The 20,020-nt window shown below is 40.0% G+C and overlaps 1 long non-coding RNA gene across 5 annotated transcripts in view; it reads left to right on the top strand.

The window, feature by feature from the left end:
- Positions 1 to 1,304: 1,304 nt before the first annotated feature.
- LOC148335338 (uncharacterized) overlaps positions 1,305 to 20,020 on the top strand; it is a 32,209-nt gene continuing 13,493 nt past the window's right edge. For all 5 annotated transcript variants that reach the window (XR_015844120.1, XR_015844121.1, XR_015844122.1 and 2 more), the window contains exons 1-2: positions 1,305 to 1,439; positions 7,262 to 7,369. This is a non-coding gene — a long non-coding RNA (uncharacterized LOC148335338). The remainder of the gene's footprint in view (positions 1,440 to 7,261; positions 7,370 to 20,020) is intronic.

Raw genomic sequence — 20,020 nt, 5'->3', positions numbered from 1 at the left:
CAACTTATGTTCATCTGGTTGATTACTTCTACTATTTGTATTCTATTAAAACATTACGTCTGACAGCTGTTGCCATCTGATTACAGGTTTGCAAGAGAGTAAATTTGATTTTCTATCTTTGGGAAATGAATTACCCAAAGACATCATAGCCTTTAGTTCTTCATTTGGCCGTGGAAATCTTCTGACCATATCACTCAACTTGATCTATTTCATTTGAAACTTTCATTTAAACTTATACAAATTATGTAAAAAGATGCTTGTTGCGCTTTGAGAGTCACAGAGGTCAATTATTGTGTGGCTAGTGGAGCTTTCATTTGTCTGTCTTCAATTGAAAGTGATTGGCTTCCTGTAACATGAATATTTTTTCAAAACGGGCGCATCCGAGAAATCTGGCAAGCCAATTGAGTATTTACTCCATATCCTTGAGATCCGACATTAGTGTTTTTCTTTTTCAGCACTAAATATACATTCAGTCACACAAGTTATGCACTTGATTGGACGAGTTACACAGAAACGCTGACTAGGGAATAATTTTCAGCGGCTAGTGACACTTCTCATCAATTAATGATGACAGAAGTCTACTTTGTGACATCTAGAAGCACACTAGAAGTGCCAAATTCCCAACTAGTTGTCTTTTTGATGCTCTAGTGCATTGGTGTCAAACTCTAGTCGCTGCATCCTTTCAATCTGACATGTTAACTAGTCAAACATGGATTATTCCAGTATGTTAACTAGTGACATATGATTGCTTGATATCTAGATATCTAGAAAAGTTTACTTGCATCTCTGTTGTAAACATTTATCGACCAGTGTTATTTGTAGTACTAAGTGTGTCATTTTTCTGCCTGCATACATGATTTCATGTTTATACTTATGTAACAGTTACTTATCAAACATAAGATACGTGAGGGGGGGCATGGTTTGACATGGCACCGGTGGGACATTAATTACCCCTCCTCATTTGTCATTTGTGTTAAGAGAGTGTTTCGTGTTAGATTGGACAGATAATCATTTTGCAATATTTCTTAATGTAAATTGATCAGGTTTCATCATGACAAAAGTTAAGAACAAATTATTCCAAATATAATTCATCTTAATGTACTTTTTATTTTTCAAATGTGAACAAATTAGAGGACGACAGAATGGATTGTGTTCAATTTAGGTAGTGCCACCTCACACTTTGTTCAGTCACTCTAGTTGTAAAAATATTTTGACACTATGGGACACTAGGACCCAGCGTCCACCACAGGTAGCAGACAGAAGGCAACCTACCCTTATTAAATCCCGTGAGATTTATCAAACTCACGTTTGTTCTCGCCATGTGTGCGGACAGTTGAGACCAATGTAGGTTTGAATGTCCCAATTAAGCCAAGTGTACCCCACCACAAGACCAGAGTCGCGGGAAATAGCCTGTACCAGCTGAGAACCCTTTAAATGAGGTGATTATTGAAGCTGTATTAGTGCGGCACACCACTATACCGCCACTTTTTTCCCCCACATTAATTCTGTGTCAACATAAGCTTACGTAGACTCCCATTGTAACTCTGTGCCTTGGTTCACGTACCACTAGAAATACTTCTAGAAATACCAGTGTGATTCACTTAAGTTTGTTGTGCGATGGTTTTACTATACTTTTAGAGTGACATTTTTGCAGTGTATTTATCTCTTTACTTATTTATTAAATGTGCACCTGGTGTGGATTTCTTTATTTATTATATGTGGAAAGTGTGGTTTACTGGCACTGTGTGCCCAAAGGCTGTATTTGGTAGTATTATTCCAAGTGGTTTCCTGTTCTACTGCATAGTTCCCCCTTCCATGCCGTTTTCTTTTTAACAATATTAACTGTGGAAAATAAATGTCTGGTTCACATTAGCCTCGGTTGTCTTGCTCTTTTATGGTGAACCTAAAGTGGGGATACGTTTAAGGGACATCCAGTTTTGGATGTGTGCACCTCTTGAGCTGTAGGGATTGGGGCAGTGCCTTGCTCCAGGGCTCCTGGACAGTAATGAGAAAGCAGGCTAGCATCTCGCCAATACGTAGTTGCCATTTTTACATTTGTCAGGGGCAGGACTTGAACCCTCTTTCTCCAAACACCAAACTAGCAGAGAACCCCAATTATTATTATTGGGCTGAGAGAGGGAGGCAAGACTTCCTTGATCTTGTTCTTATCTCAACAACCAGCAAATGTAAATATCATAACATTAAATGGCATCACAACAATTGAAAATCTGGATAATCTTATTTTTTTTTTAGGGATGCTTCTATTTACTCTGTATTTGTTTGTATTGCCTGATGGCTTTTGTTGCACTTTGTTCCTAAGCGGCAAGTTTATTTAAACAACTTTTTAGAAGAATTCTTTGCTGATTCAAGTTGTTAGAAATCTATTGTCAAGTCACAGATGGGAGATGACTTCTCACTGCCACCGTCATCAAGGGCAGTCATTCGAGGTAATGTAAACATAATTAAGCCTGCATGATGAAAAACACCTCATTAGATGATGGAGCCTTATTTTATTACTTGAGCCTACGTGACTCGTTGGATGCCAGTGAGAATGTGATGTTTAGGTTTCCTACAACAAAGGGTCATCTAATATCGTGTTCTGCCCATGAATTTCAAAACCCCTCAAATCCACTGCAAAAGGAGACAACCCGTCTTTCCTTACGGAATTACTACTCCGAAAGGAGGAAAATGACACTCCTCGTTATTTTACAAGACAGTGTATGGATACATTCAAATCCTATGTGAAGTCAGAATTCAGTGGTAGTATTCATCAGAAAGGGCTTTTGTGAGCCAGGCAGAGCTGATAGTTGCTTTGTCCTCCTCAGATAAGACCTGTCTTGGTTGATACTGCATGTGTGAATAATGCATTAGAGATGATAACCCCTCCCTGGCTGAGAGATGGACAGAAATAACACTGAGGTCAGGTTCGGGCCTTATGGTACCAGTGGGCATGAAGCGAGTCTAGAGAGCAGGGTTCAGCCTACACTTTTTCTCAGGGATCACATACGCCTCTCAATTCGGCTGTCTCTCTGTGGAGGGGGATGTGGGAGGGCGTCTGTGCAATGCGGTGCTCTCTTTTGGCTTTCCATGGTGACGCGGCGGGTGCGTGAGTACCGGGCGAGAGAAGAGGGTAACTGTCATCATGATGGCAAGGTGATTCTGCCACGCCCTCTTTCGTGTCACCGCATTACTCATTAATGATATTGACTATTGCCGTCTAATTTATAATGATGGCCTTAATCGCTCAGATTATTCACCGTGAGGGAACCCCGTGCTTCTAATCTGGTTGGTTTATGTTTCATGTTGTATGATTAAATATGTTAATATATTTGGAAAACGCATCAGTAGCCGAGGAGGGAACTGTGGGCACATTTACCAATAGTTCTGCGTCTCATTGTAAATGACACATTCCACCTGCAAGTAACCTGAAAGGCATTGCAAAACGTTTTGACAAGACCCTGTAGATAAAACTCGGGCAGCCGGATTTTGTGAATACGCGTCTCATAAAAGAAAACAAGGGCAAATATACTGGCGTCGTCTCCACTTAAAGAAGATCTTATTTCGATCAAGCCATTTGTTTTACAGTGAAATCACAGTTTGTGTGAGCTCATAAAATCTCTTGAGAGTGAAAATGCTGACATGAACGCACGCTGTATATTTATCAGGGGGAGGAGATGCGTATAAAATTGGAGTGCATAACTACGTTTGTTTTGATCTGTTTTGCTACCAAGGATAAATCATTTACATAAGAATCGAAACACAGTCGGCGACCACATAGAGCTTTCCTGCAGACAGCTTTCTTTGTGTGGACTTTGTCCGCCAGTGGGAGGGGAATGACGAATGAGTGTGCAAGCTGGAATGGTGGGGGAGAGATGAAAGAACATCTGACTGCGGTCACCGACATCTCCTTCTCTCGCATTTGATCCTGTCCTCTGGTCGGCACGCCGCCCGGAAACGTAGCAGATACCAGGATTTTGGAGAGAAGGTGGTTTCGGTTTTCATGGACTACAAACCTATTCCCACAGTGAAATACACAATCAGTCATACATAAACAAATTCTGCTTATGTTTTGGGTCAAAAACCAAGTGAGAGCGGTAAAACTCTCTTCACACATTCAGGTGACATTTTTACCATAATGCAAATGTGAGTACTGCATAGCTGAACAAGCAACAAAAACTTCCATTACGTAACATGTTTGAAAAGGGTTTTAAAGAAGCAGAAAATTGTTTATTCATCCACCTTTGCCACTGCCCAACTGGAAATGAGAAGACTGTACTTATAGTTGCCTGTTACTGCAATACTTGATTGGCTCAAACTACTCGAGACAAAGTCGTTATTTATTTTTACTTACTTGAATTATAAAGCTGATTCTGATTGAAGTGGCCTATTGTATCGTCTAAAATTTCCGCCTCAACAATATATCTTCACTCTTGCTTTATATACTCTATTTGTACTCACACTCATGTATCGTTCTGAACCCAATCTGTGCTGTTCTGTTTGTGTTTTTAATCACTATCTCCGCAAACGTCCATCAAATGTAGTTTTGCTGATGGGAGGCAAAACAAAGATGCACAATCCCAGCCAGTTGCCATATTTTTTGAGAAGTGAAGACTACCTGGCAATCAAATCAGATATTTTTATATGCTGAAGATTATACTACATTTTTGGGGAATACTTAGCTTTGCATTACCAACATACAACATTAATAAAATCGCTGATATGAATCCAATTCAGTGAGTGCATCTGAGCTAAAAGTGTCAAGAATGCACATTGAAAAGTACTTGACAAAAGTCTCGTTATGTCAAGGAGCAGAGAGACTATGGTTGAGTCTGTTTATCTTGTTTTGAAGACACCTACACAGAATAAGGCCTTCTTAACAAAAATGCAACCCAACTGACCCCATTCCAAACGATCCCTGTGCCTAAAATAAACAAACGCTGCAAAGCTAAATATATTCGTAGATGCATCGCCTTGCAGGTTTAGTTCTCGATCGTTTATAGTTCATTTCTTTTAATCAACTATTGAGTTAACCATAGGGCTGTGTTATATATGTATTTTTTTCCTGGCATGACACATCTGTGTGAATGATTTGGTTTAACATAAATTTGTACAATAAATATTCATCACCCCAAGCTTAATAACAAACACTGTTTTAATGAGTGATTTGAATACACAAATGTGTTTTGTTGCAATGCTGGAAAATCATTTGTTGGACTTCCAATATGTTTGAATATAAGCTAAATGAAATAAATGCACCTGTAATGAATTGTAATCATGGAAAACTTGGTTATTGCAAATACTGTACAGTTTTAAAAGAAATACTATAACTAGTAAGAAAAAAATTGTCTTAAAAAATGCTCCGAGATAATCAACTTCCAGCCCCCTGAGAAAGAGTCCCACCCTTGCATTCAACCCAACCTAATAATATACTCAAGGCAAGATAAATAGCCTGTGATTACCCCACACTATTGACTTAGTTTTAAAAAAATGCAAATACAACACCCACATTGTCAGTTCAGAAGCTCTGTGTCTCTCCAACAACCTAAATACTCACACCAGCCATGGGAGCAGCATGGTTTATTATAGCACAGCTGCAGTGCTAATTTACTTTTTTTTTTTTTTTTTTTTAAATGAGCGGCTCAAAAACATTACGGTTTGAATTTGGCTTATCAGTAGCACCGAGACTAATGACACATGGACATCAACCACAGCATAGTCACCGGCACTATCGGCGAATGTGTGAGAATATAGGACATCGCTAGCAACCCAATACACTTGTATTAAGTCTGTATACATACAAAAAGCATATACATGGATTACCAAATCAAACATTGCGACAGGAGTAAAATTAAGGAAAATATTTTAGTCATCATCAAGAAGGACACAAATTTTGTAGCAAGTGACCTTTAATAAGGAATCCATTTATGTTAAATTCTGTATCTTTAGTTTATTATGTCAATGTTTTGACAATTCTAGAACATATATGGCAACATATCGGCTATTATAGTTTTTAACTAGCTCACAGAAAACAAACTGTACATACAGTCAATGATCCGCTCTTTAGCTTACCTTTGTCTGTGGAGTACAGGACACATACAGCAGCTAAATCAATTAAAATCCCATTAAAGTCTGCTCCATTATTGAGGTCATTAGCAAGAGAGCGATGCAGACTGATGGTGGTGGATCAAACCAGCTCAAATTAATTCATTTATTCATTAACATGCAGCTGTTGTGCCTGGCTGGTCAGTGCAATATAATCCAAATAGAAAGTACATTTGCAATAGCTTGCCTAAATATCCACAAATGACAGCCAGAACAAAGAAGACAAACAGTTAAAAAAAAAAAAGTCACGAGAGTCACAAAACGAAGCACCTCTATCCGTTTTACTCCAGCAGTTGTAGTCGAGATTTTGGTGTGACAAAGAGCAAACATTAACATTGGATATTGATCCCTTGTTTCATGGTAAAAGTTATTTGCTAATATCAGAAATGTACATCATAATATTTAATATATATGAGGTGCCGGAATGCAGAATAAGGGAGAAAAAGGCTTTAGCCTGTATATTCATTTCTGTAAATCCGGCGCACAATTACCAAATTACTAACACGTCGTACCCCTGCCTCGTTCCGTTCTTCTTTACTACACTGTGCAGAAATTTGCACGGCTTTAAAGTTACCCTAAAAGTTTATTGAATGAATTAGTGTGACCCTTACTATGTACCTTTGATCAAATCTAGACTGACGCTATTCTTTAGGCTTGACACAAAGTTTTGTGTTGCTTTCTAATAAAGAAAAACAAACCCCAAAAAAAACGAGTATGTTGGGAAAAAATGTTGAAATGCAGGAACATATAAAAATAAAATACAGGCCTATATACAGGTGCCTTCTTGTTCATGGCAAATTACATGTATGTAAAATTATGTAAAATTTGAGGCGCAATGACATGTCTCCCTCTTTTTTGCATAAGCGAAACAGGCTCACGCCGTCCTCCCGTCGGTTCAAACAAAACCCAGCAAGCCACGCTGCGTGGCGGAATAATCCACGTGAATAAAAAAAAAACCTAAATGAATAAAAAAAAACAAAAAAAAACATGACGAGCACATTTCACAGGCCGTAAGTCAGAGATGTGTCTCGATTGCACCTTCTTGGCTCTTCCAAGCTGATTTGGTGCAATAATGTATTTTGTCATACAGCAATCTCCTCAGCTGCATGACTTTTTTTGCTGGGCTCTGACTGAAGTCGTACCATTCCTTCACTTCTAGATTGATGGGGCACGCTGTAAGACGACTCGAGCGATTCAAGCGCAACTGTAGGTCATCCAGGTTGGAGGCCAGGGCAGACTAAAGGGATGGATACACGAAGAAGAAGAGGTGAGCAGATGGGTCGTGACAAGAGCAGTTATTTCTTAGGTTCCCAAATGGAAATAAATATGATAGAATGTGAGCAGCAGACTTTGGCATGTTAGGAGAGACCACTGGCCAACCCGCTGTTTTTAAAGCGATAGTGTGACTATTGTACACATTATAGTTTGTCCTATCCGATGTTAAGTCAATATTAGTTTGTTGACGACTGTAGAGCTGGGAAAAAAAAAAAAAAAAAACTCAATTGTGACCACAACACAAATTGGCAGAAACAAAAAAGCATGCCGGGTAACTTCTTTTTAATTATTAAAAAAAAAATAAAAGTGCCACCTGGAAACCAATGTTTGGGCACGTTCGTGTTTCCACACAGATATGTTGCTGATTGACACAAATTTACAGTAGCAAATTAATTGCTTAAGTAAGCAATGGACTAAGATTATTCTAAAAATATTTGTTTGCGATGGCTCTATACCGTAAAATGTATCGTATTTACACTTTGTGTATGTCCTTTCCTTTTGGCTGTGGTAAGCTCTGTTAAAGGAAAAAAAAACTTTTCTCATCATCATCCTAATCAGGGTTACTGTATTTCGAGTTGAACAGCAGTTTGCAAAATCTTCCACTTGACTATGTTTTGTAAACCTGTTTGGTGAGGGCTAATTTGCAGCATGACGATGACTCAGAGCAAGTCCAATTGATGCATGCATGGATGAGTCTGGTGCAGAGCAACTTGATGGGTACACACAGAGCAGTGCCAGTGATCGGATTACACACATTTGCAATGAAGTATAACAGAGGTTGTGAGCCTGACTACACAATCGTTTTTCTGGATGAAAATATCACCTGGATTGTCGATTTTCCTCTTGGATCGTGTTCAGGCACGATATTTTAAATAGTTTTTTTATAATTGTGTCCTGTTTATTTATTAACTATTATGTTAGGTTTAGACCGGGTTTCCCGTGCCTTTGTTCTCCATGCTCCTTCGATAGTCGAAAAAAAAGTTTGAACATGGCTGATCATTCTGGTGACCTGTGGTTGTAGATAATGATATTAATCTTGATGAGTGCAAAGTGAACAATGACAATGCACAAAAGCATACATGCATTGCTTTGTGAAGCAAAACATAATTTGAAGGCAACATCCTTACAGCCGACCACTGGATGCATGAATGATCTGGGTACCAGACAAGTACAACTGATGTTCTTTATGGCTTGATTTTTCCTTTTTAATGTATTTGTGCTGTACTCAAAATGTTACATGAAGCTGTCAATGGACACCAGTTGGAAATTAGCCGACACAAATAATTCATCAATGCGCACTGTCCCTTTTTAGATAAATAATAATAAAAATCTTGCGCTTCTGCCACACTGAAGGCTAGAACACATACATTCATGCCCCATTTACTGGATGTGGAAAATAGAAGTGCCGCTGGTTGATACGCCATAAAATGAAGAACACGCACTGCAGTTTGCGAACCTCATGTATGTGATTAGTGGGAGACATGAAAGGAGGAAGCATCCAGGCAGAAAAAAAAACATTGGGTCAGTGTGGATGACGGCGTACCAGCAGGAAAAACAAACAGTGTGTGGCATGTGAGCCAGGGGGGGGGGTCTTTAGGGATGAAGAATGAAAGTGTAAGGGAATGGAAAAAGATGGAGCAAAGGAGTTGAGGAGTGGTGCAAGTCAGTGGAAGTGGAGAAATAAGGGTGGTCTTTCCTACCAGTCATTTATTAAAATTAGACATACCAGCTACTAAGAAGTCTCCTTTTTGTCACTTACACATACATATGCATCACTGACACCATCAGGGGTTAAGGTTGCTATGGCGATATCCCTCCAGAATGGTAATTACAATTAACATCCCATTTAAATGACCGTTGCTTTCCACCCCTTCCCCCCCGAGCGTCTCTTGGGTAATTAGACCCTTCTGCACAGCTAAACCAAGGACCTTGGCCTCTTTTATTTTTACAACTAACGATCCTGTCAGGAAACAACAGCGCCATAAAAATCTCCACAGCTTGTTTTGTGTTTTGTGCCAACATTCTTGTCACCACTGAACACCAAAATGCAACAATTTCTTCAATCAAGGGGATAAATGGAATATTTAATGATATTTAGACCCTCCTAGGGTGGCAAATCCCAGTTTGGACATTTTTGTGTGAGGACTTTGTCGTACAGAAGGGAGGGATATTAATGTGAATTTACGTGCCCTCTGATTCTCTGGAAACCAGTCAAGGATATACCCCTCTTCTTTCAACTGGGCTCGCCCCTGAACAGGCTACGGGCTTGACAATGGATACGTGCATTTTTACTTGGCCTTTTCCATGTAACCACCCCAAACCCATTAAAGAGGTACTTCATAAAATATCACAATAAATTCTTGAGGAAACTGGCTGAATTGTGAATGAGTGTTCCTCTCCTTTTCTGCATGCGGCGTCATCGACATGTGAATGAGATAGTAGAGAAGTGTTATAGAAATGGTCAACAAAGAGAAAAGGTGGACAAAGTGAAAGGTGAAACGCAAAGAAAATACCGCTGCTGGCTCAAGGAGTTTCTCTTTTCCCTTTCATCTGGGCCAGGTGGAGTAAAGCTGTCCAGCGATGCGCTTCCCCATCCTAATTGTGTCCACTTTACACCAGGGAATCAAAAGGCTAGGAAATGGAAAAAGTGTCATCCGGTTTTCCCCTTTGTCACCCCGCTTTGGCAATTCTTAGGGTCATTATTTAATTCCTCGGCTTCAGCACAACAGACACTCAAATCACCTGACGTAGGACGAAGAGAGCCTGTCCAGTTGTGCTCCTCCATATCTTGATGCCACAGATCCAAAAAGCCTCAACTCCTCCATTTCCGTGGGTCAGGGATCTCAAATACAACTGGAGATCAGAACTCTTGGAGAATACAGATGGCATTGCTTCGAGCTCTTAGGAGACTTTGGTCTTTTTGGCTCAGACGGTAATGTCTATTTCATGCCACAAATTAAAAGAAGTATGCATGAATGTGCACTTTCTACTTGGAATTTATTTTTCCACAATCTGTTGTGGAAGTCCACCCCCCTATGTTGATAATTACTGAAACACACAATGAGCTGTTTGTGACCTAAGGCATGTCTGATACTGGTGGACATAAAATGTTTACGCGCTGGTGAATTCCCCAATAGTCATCTCTGAGTTTCTGTGTACATGTAGTGGCAGACTGCAGGGCATCTAATTTTCAGTTATTTAACGCAATTGCTTATCTGCTATTGTGGCTGGTGCATATTAAGACAACAAAAACACAGAAAAAATATTCACCAGTTAAAAACAACATTATTTTTACAATACATTCTTACTTCAGGACCCACCATTTACTGAAAAAAAAATAAAAATACAAATAAGTTTGAGTCTCACAATTCGTGTTGAAAAGACAATTGTCTAAACAGGTTAGCAGCATATTTGTGTGCTGTGATCATGGGAGGTTGGATATTTAAACAATCCAAAAATATATATAAAGAAAAGCAAGACTATGTGCTAGCACTAGTCAAAACATGGTTCTCTGATTGCTATAGCATTCATTAAATAAGAATAAAACTGAATAATTTAAGTAGGGTGTGCGCCATTTTGGGCAAGATTATTCGGATTAGACTAAAAGTGATGTTGAGTGGAGTTGCACCATTAAATGTTGTCATCTGACAGACCGCCGAGAGCGATGAATTTGGCAGGTTCTATACCATTGATCTGTGCTCATGTCGTCTGTTATTATTACACTTTATGAACCTAAAATGTTGAAAACAGCTTGAAAACAAATCTACTGGTGCTCTTGAACACTTCACTTCCGAAAGACAGTTTCTTAAACTCCTCCTGTTCCCTCTCTCCGCATCGCCTATGGGATAATTGTTGCACCAAGATTGAGAGTTTAGATGTTTTTTTAGAAAATAGAGCGCCGGACGTTGGCGTCACGCATCCCACAATGCACTGGGCCAAATGTAAACAGCGGCACTTTGGCAGCGTAAAATACGCCGCTACTTTGAGTAAACGCAAGCGCCACATTTTTTACGATGGTAGACAGCTTTTGTGCATCAGGGTGCCAAAACAAGATTGGGAAAAAAAGTCTTCAAGAAGTCTTATGCATATTAGATTCATAAGGAATGACAGAGGATATACTCCACGATTGAGACATTTGACTTTTTCTGGCATCTCATTTGACGAGTCGTAACAGTGAAGACAAAGTATCATCCCTTCAAAGCAAGAACTTAAATTCCTCCCTTCCTTTGAAATAGATGTTTGAAAAACGTAATATTTTGACTGCTGGTCCTGAAATTGCATTCCTCTGTAAATGGATAGATGCTGCAAGATTTTTGTCAGTGAACAGAAAAGAACATACAGTATACACTCCAAGCAGAGGATTTCCACTCATTGAAAGCTGTGGTAATTTTTTCGGCATACAGTATATCCCGGAATTGTGACTTTGATCATCCTCTGTTGCCATCAAATTCTGCCATGGCAAGCCCAATTTACTCTGCATAACCTTTCTTGTCTCTCCACTCACTGCCTCTGTAGCAGGTGCAAGAAGGGAAGTGAGCTGCTATGGACTCTTTGATGTGCTTTTAAGAAACAGAAGATCCTTCCGTTGATTATTAGGTCTTCACAGCCGGGAAAGATCAGGCGTGATATTTGTAGAAAAAGTACTTTGATCCCAGAATTCCCCGCACCACAAAACTGCCGTAGATGCATGCTACTCAGTCACGATACATGATCACGTCTGACATATATTCTTAGATCTGACACTATTTGCGCAATTGTTTACTCAATTTTGGGGTTATATGAATATCAGTCTGTGGACTGTTTTTGTCGCTTACGATGTGTTTTGACTTTCTTCTCATTGGTGTTGGATCAGTCAGGGCTCTCAAGCTCTTCGACATTAAACTCATCTATCCATTCCTATTATGGATCTCGCTTTGAGTACTGGCGCCTTCCCAAATCTATTCCCACAATTTCACAAGAGTTCTGATGTGTAAATTCATGCAGCTTTTAAACGTTTTGTCCTTGGGAAAGTCATCATTCTCCACCACCATCTAAAAGTTCACTTATCATGTCATATATCATATATATATATATATATATATATATATATATATATATATATATATATATATATGCAAACATATTTAAAAAATTCACATTCTCATTCAAACAATTAAATGTGTGTATAACAAACAATTAAATGTGTGTATAATTGAACTCCTGAGACCAGAGATTTTCTACAGCTCACAATATGGTAAAATATGATGTCAATAAATAAACAGTGGCTTGCCCATCAACGCATGCAGTGCTATGCAGGACAGTGAAGGGGTGTATCATGGTGGGTGTGTGCAACTTTACAGCGTAATGAAAAATACATCAGGGAGTATGAATGCACAAATAGAGACCTTCCCATCCATTTGGAAACGTCCAGTGATGCTCTCCTATTGCAACTTTTGGGCTTTAAAATTCTCCTTGGCACAGAAAAACTATCACTCTATCATACCTTGATCGTCATTCAGGCATTTAGCGATAAAAGGACAGGCATCTAATTGACCGGACCTTCCTACAGAGCTGTCGTGGTCAATAAATCCACATGTAGTCAACCGTCAAGCTCGCTGCCAGCCTGCACCTTCAAGGTCAGAAATCAAACCAGCCCGAAGGAACAATCAGATGCAAACTGAATACAGGCGGAGCATTTCACACGTAGTCCTACTTAGTCTGACTTGAATAAAAAACCCTCATAACACTGTAATTTATGACACCACGGCTGGAGAAATAATATACAGACACGCGCTTTTGAACTACTGAGTGTTGGACCACCTCGGCTCACGAGAGAGTTCCTCTTGAAAAATCCGTCTTGACAGAAAAAGACCTTGACCAAGTATAACTGCAATCAAATCCTCACTTTCCCCTCCTTTGGCCATTGTGGTTAAAAAATCAAGAATATATATTTAGATTTTCGAACGGTCTGTGGTTAGAATGTCTGGCCTGACCCTGCCCTCTCACAAGGGATTATCGAATCACAGGACACGTTTGCATCTTCTACGTGAGACCTGCGAGAACGTGAGGCTTGCTCACAATGCCTCGGCATCTGACAGGTCCGAACTGAGAAGAACATCGCTGGAGCAACCTCCCTGCATGTTTTTTTTTTTTCTAAACTCGGCTACTGATTTCTTCTTTTGTGTGTGTGTGCGTGTGTATGCACGCATGTAGGATACTTCTGAATATCAAATATTACTTATTTAATTTTGTGTCAGTAATTAATTCCACCTGTGCCCACTAGAGGTCGGTGGCCAGTTTGAGTTTAGAAATTAGAATTAGAAATCCCTTTATTGTCATTGTACTCAAGTGTGCAACGAGATTAGAGGGCTCCCCTCTCCAGTGCAATACAACAATAATACAGACAAATATATAAATTAGATAAATAAATAAGAGAGTGCAATGGAATTTAGTACTGAATAGTGTATATAAAAAGTTGATGATCATGGTAAATGGAAATGGATGGCTGCAATGAACTGAACGATAAGTGGTCTTCTCGAAGATAAAAAAAAAACAAATTAATAATCACAACGGCAAAGCAATATCCAAACAAATATATTTTGAATCTAAGACTTGAATTTTCTAAACCCTTAGTCACTCAACTAAAATGACTGCCTGCTCTTTTACCTATTTTGCTACATGCTGGGTAATGACATGAGCTTCTCTGCATGTTGTGACACAAAGGAGATCTCTGCAGCTCTAAATCAGGGCTGAGCTCGCAGCAGCATTCATGTGAAAACTCTTGTACAAGCCCATCGGAGAGATGGGAGACGAGGGGAGCTCCTCGGGCTCTGCCGGCCACCGCTGAATAGACTCTTCTAGCTCACAAAGGGGGACTTGTCTGCTAAGGTGCTTAGAAAGCCACTCAGATCGTTGATATGCAAGGCGACGGGGCAGCATGCAGCTTGCCTGCTTTACAGTTAATTAAGCCACCCACTCATTAGGCAGGATGCCCCCCTTTCTGAACTTTGGCACCATCATTTCTGCTCAACACTTGAATGTTTCATAGGGAGTCCAAATAGGCACAGGTTGGCGCACACGTGAATTATAACTATACATTCAGCCCAAGTGTTTTGTTTCTGAACTGCAGGAGGTGTACACTCATTACCCAAATTCCCTCATCTGAAAGGAATGTCTTCTTTTCTTTTTGCACTCTTGATTTCGTCTCCTTCCTTCCTCCTCTTGACCTAACCCTTCCCTAGTGTGAACACAGATGAGTACAGCTCCCGTGTTTAATGTTTCACCCACACACTCTACTGTATGCACGAAGACAAGGAGAGCAGGTTCATCAAACGGGACAGACTCCCCAGTGGCTTGCCAGAACTCTAATTATGGATTCATCTCAGACAGAGCAAATCAATATGGTCGTCCTGAATCTGCGCTCAAGTTTGTCCTTCCATTTATGTTGGAAGGTGGCGGCACCATGCTTGAAGTCACAAGTAGTGTAAGCGGGGAGAATCTCAACCTTTAAGCCCTTTGGCACAAATATCTGTCGACTGCGACACACTAGCGGCTGTGTTCTCTATTTTCATGCAACCTCGGTGCTTCTGGGGAGTGGCGGTTATGAAGCGGGAGGGTGACGAGAGAAGTCCACACCGTGAAACCAGTGGGGGCTTTCTGTAACACTCAACAGCCTCCATTTGCTGTTCTCTGGAGTTGGAAGACTGTAACAGTAGCTCTCGGGCTAATGTACTGCTGGGTATTCAGGGGTCAGAGGGGTGTGGTGGGTGTTAGACCACAATACAGAAAGCCACCCACTTCACAGAGTCTCACTTTTCCAACAAGCATTTTTTTATTCGTTTGATTGACATTGGATGACCAGATTGATTTTTTGCATTAGTCATTATTTACGGTGGATTATGATTCAGATACCAGATTGGTTTCTTTCCCAGTGATCGACTCTGAAATTCTACAGCTGCAGTTACAACACGTTACCAGTCTGTCACAGTCGCAGTGTTTGCTGCATTTGCACAGCGAGGAGGCTACACTGCTGTGCGCATGCCGCCAATGCCGCTCACAACACAACTCTCCCATTATTCCTTCCTTTTTCTTCTGTTTGTTCTGGACTCCAAGTCATAGCTTCCTTTAACTGCTCGATTTGCATGTGCTAGTTCAGTGTCATATGACGCAATTGACAGTGAATTCTAAAGAACAAAAATAACATTTTGGAGTTGTGTGTTTGCTCTCTAACAGAAAAGTACTTGAGTATGACTACTACTGTAGTGTAACTTTTATATGCAATATTTGTGTATACTCGCTATGTATTTGGTACCTGAGGAGTCAAAGGGGACCTACCTGACTTAAATAAATATACATATTGTATGTATGTATTTTCCTGTTGCGGAGCTGATCCCAGGTGACTTTTGGCCAAAGGCAAACTATATCCTTAACTGGTCGCCTGCCAGTCGCAGGGCACGCACAGACACTGTCACTGAGAGCAGGAATCGATCCCACGCTGCTCGTACACAAGTCGGGCCAGTGTGCCACGACACCATCAACGACTTAGTATTGAATGTTGATGTGGCATGTATTTTTTGTACCTTTGGATTATTTTGTTGCTTTTGTAAGCCTTAAAAATGACAAAAATAATAAAGGTGTTTCTTTAAGATCATGAAAAAAAAAATAAATTCCCTGCCGTTCCCTTTCATGAGTCAAAATCCCAAATAGGTCATGACAATAAAGTCAATTTTAAAAACTAAAATCAGCGGTTAAATAAAAGGCCAAGGCCTTCTACAAAATGTCACGTCAAATGCATTTACGTCATAACCAACAAGGTTAAAACATACGCAGGGTTGTGACTCACAGGGTATTGATTACTGGATTGCAGAGATAAGATCCATAAAAGCACGTGACCACGCCACGGTGGCACTCGAATGTAATGAAATTGAATACAAGCATTGCTGCCTTGATTATAAGAATAAAAAAAAAAACATGACCATTAATCAAAATGTATTGTTCTATGGCTGATGCAGTAAATTCATTTACTGCATACCACAGTAATGTGACACACGCTTTCTGGAGAAATGGAGGGTCAGTGAAATAAAACATTATGAATTCCATGCCCAAGCTCATTTGTCACTTTTTACATATTCATCATAAAACTAATGCAATTACCAATCTCTTTGGAGCGCACATGGTTCTAAGTACCCGTCATCATTTGCGATTCCTCTCAAATGAAGAGCCCATATGAAGTGTTGGACTAGTTTGGAGGCAAGAATTCTCTAAACTAAATGCTGTCTACTGAAGTCAAAGGAATGCCTGCATTGATTTGGAATAAGGAGAAACGTTGAGCATTTCTTTCTAATCCTAATTGTATTAATGCCTAATACAAGACGGCATTTCGCCCCACTGCACTATGAGTGATGCATAAAAGCCAATTGAAGAAGAAATTTCAGCTAATGTTGCACCGTCTTATCTCCGGCTACATAATATACACACAGCCTCTCACATAAACATGTAACATTATGACAGTTGACTGATTTATTTGCTCAGGGGAGTTTAATAATCCCCCCATTCTCCTTCTTAAACTGCTGCCATGCATTATTCACGCACACCAGCAGGCTGTTTCCTGCTGATGTGAAAGTCCTTGAACATGTGTATTGGACTCCTGTGCAGGACTTTAGCTTGAAGGGGAATTATAGGATGTGGGTGGGTGTCATTCAGTCATGTAATGTGTCATTTGTCTGCAGCTTTTTATGAATTCTACCCTCAAACAATGAGAGCATCGGGGATTGAGGACAATGACATGCCACTCATTCGAGTCGCAGATGCTCAAATATTTCTGATGAAATTCTGTTACAGTCATGCGACTTGTTACAATGCGCAAGTAAAGCAACGATGTAGCCATTTAAAAAAGAAAAATCAGCTTTAAATGGCACTATTTGTCTGCGACAGCCCCCCGAAGCGCTCTCTGTGTCTGAAATCAGAAATAGCTTTTACTGTCACCATCAACCACTCCATCCCTTAATCTCTTCAAGGAGATCCATTACCATATTAATAATGAGTTGCGAACCAGTCATAGATTAAATCCAGCAATAAAGCAGCCTACAAGGCATGCACTCACACTGAGTCATTTTAATGATAGGGGCATAATTAGAACTGCATTCGTCAGAACTGACGGACTCCCTCAAACTCACTGTCCTCCGTCTCCTATGCGTAAAATGACCGCCTGTCGTGAGGTCACAGGCCACTGATGTTGGACAAGAAACATGGCTCACAATTTTTGTTGGAGTTCATCCCAATGATTTTTTTTGATGCTGTTGAGGTCAGGAATCTGTCAGTCAAGTTGGTCCAAACCAAACTCATGCACGCATGCGTTTAGGGACTGTGCTTTGTACACTGGGGTACGGTCACGCTTAAACAGGGAAGGGCCTTTCCCAAACATTTCCCTTGCAGTTTGCTTGCAGTGTTAAAGGGCTTACAAGAAAGGATTTTTTTACAGCACCGCTTTTTTTTTTTTTTAAACAAAGCATCTTGTCCAAATATTGCTACGTCTCATATTGAAGGTTTGTCATAATATCTTAAATACTATTTTCACTGACAGGCACACGTGTGCTTGGCATAAAAAGTGTTGCATCTTCATTCAATCAAGAATCAAGTGTTCAGTCCCACAACGGCGCAAACTCCCATTTCTAACAGGGCCAATACGAAAATCCGAAAGAAGGTAAACTCCATCCACGCACGCAGTTGGACTGCTCTTTACGCTGGGCATGAAACTGGGATCCTCTGAGATGGGTACTTATTAAATACTTTTCAGTCTTGCTCAATTAAACATGCAAATAGATTTTTCGGCACTCACCCAAGGCGCATAACAAATCAATTTGTCCTGCCCGACATTAAACAAAGGCACCAAAATGCGCTGTTACCGAATGCAGATCCCTGTGCTGAAACACGTTTTGATCTGTGATTCTTACAGTAGGAGTTATCATTACACTTTAATCCCCAAGATTTGTGTTGGCATGTCACACACTGTGTTGCTATTGTGCTCAATCGATTGTTTCGTGCAACTATGAGTGACACAGCAGTTGGCATCTAATGTGAGTGAAAGCACCGAAGAACGGGTGAGAAACCATGTTTGTTTTCCTTGTTGCCGTAGCACAGAGAGCTGTGTATATTTTTGGATTCGTATACAAGAGAGAATCTGTGTTTTGTTGAGAATGTGTGAGAGTGGGATCCTTTGTTTTCTTCATTCCAACAAGACACATATGCAGACATGCTTGATTGGAGAAATTCAACAAATGTGGGGCCTTTTGCCATCTGTATCCAACAAATGATTTTGTTGCGTGACATATGAAGGTATTCAGGACAGGCAGGGCAAAAAAAAAATAAGCAGTGTTCACACACACACCACATCTTTAATGCTGCGAAACAAAGAAAAGTCATTTAAAAGCCCACACACTGTTGATTTTCTGTGCAGATTGATAAAAGTGAATGAAGGCGATTATCACCGAAGGGATAATAGCATGTGGCTGCATGAGACTGATTGGAGCATTGTAATAGACTAATCAGCTATGGGTTTATATATGTCAAAAGACAAATGTTGCTTTTGTACATATCAACATTCCTCTTTAGCAAGCTTGAAATTCGTGAGATGGATGCTATTAAAATCAGCATCTTGCTTGAGGATAGAAATTGAATCCCCGAAAGGCACCACTGCTGAGTAATTTGACAATATATTTGTATAATATAAACAACTTTCCAGTTTATGCTTTAAAAAAAAGCACAGACAATGGCATTCAAACAGTAATTCAATTATTCAACATAAAATATTGGAACAGATATTCTCCAAGGAAGTCAATATTCAATTGCCAGTACATTCTTTTCATCACGATTGGTCAGCTAATTCCTAAAGTCAAGGTTCACATTGTTCACATAGTTCCAGGCTTTTGCCGATATCCCACAGCCATACACTGGAGATGGCCCGCTCTCAGGTCATCTTGAATTTCCGTATGGAATTTAAATTATTGCCTGGCAACTGACCATGAACAAACATCCAAATATGCCTTTGAGACCATGTCTAAGGTGGTCGCCACTGGCATGTCAAATGCATCATTACTCTGTCAAGTAGCTAACATGCGCAGCCAGCCTGCCTTGTAAAACTTCAGGAGGTTCGGGTTACAGCCAGGTCAACTAGAGAAAGATAAATGGAGTCAGGATTGGGTTCAGTTGGGTTGAAGTAAATTTTTAGTCAGGAGTTGAGGTTTGGATTAGCTAGGTCATAAAATATCTGGAGCCAGAAAAGATCAATTCTCACTAATCCCCTTCTCCACTCCCATTTTGGCTGCTTGACAAACGAAAGGACCAATTAGTTTCTTTTGAGGCGTTTGCGTTATAATTTCCAGGCATGTAGATGAAATATGTCAAAAGTTTGTATTGCCAAGCTTGTAAATATTTGATGGTGTGGCTACCACACCACCAATTCACAATTGGGTATGTCTTGTTGACAATACACATGGCTTCAAAATGTTTTTGGAAAGCAAATTGAAAAAAATAAATAAATGAAAAATTTTAATCTGCATGTCAGTGGCATGTTTAAAATATGATTAACTGATCAAAATGTTCCCATCTTAGAAGTTGACATCTCAGAATTATGTCAGTTTACCACATTTGAATTGTAGCTGACCAA

This window comes from Idiotropiscis lumnitzeri, chromosome 6, assembly GCF_059441095.1.
Source record: "Idiotropiscis lumnitzeri isolate Australia: NSW breed Sydney's pygmy pipehorse chromosome 6, RoL_Ilum_1.0, whole genome shotgun sequence".
Taxonomy (NCBI): Eukaryota; Metazoa; Chordata; class Actinopteri; order Syngnathiformes; family Syngnathidae; genus Idiotropiscis; species Idiotropiscis lumnitzeri.
Note: the sequence above shows the minus strand (reverse complement) of the source record. Positions and strands in the feature narration are given on the sequence as shown.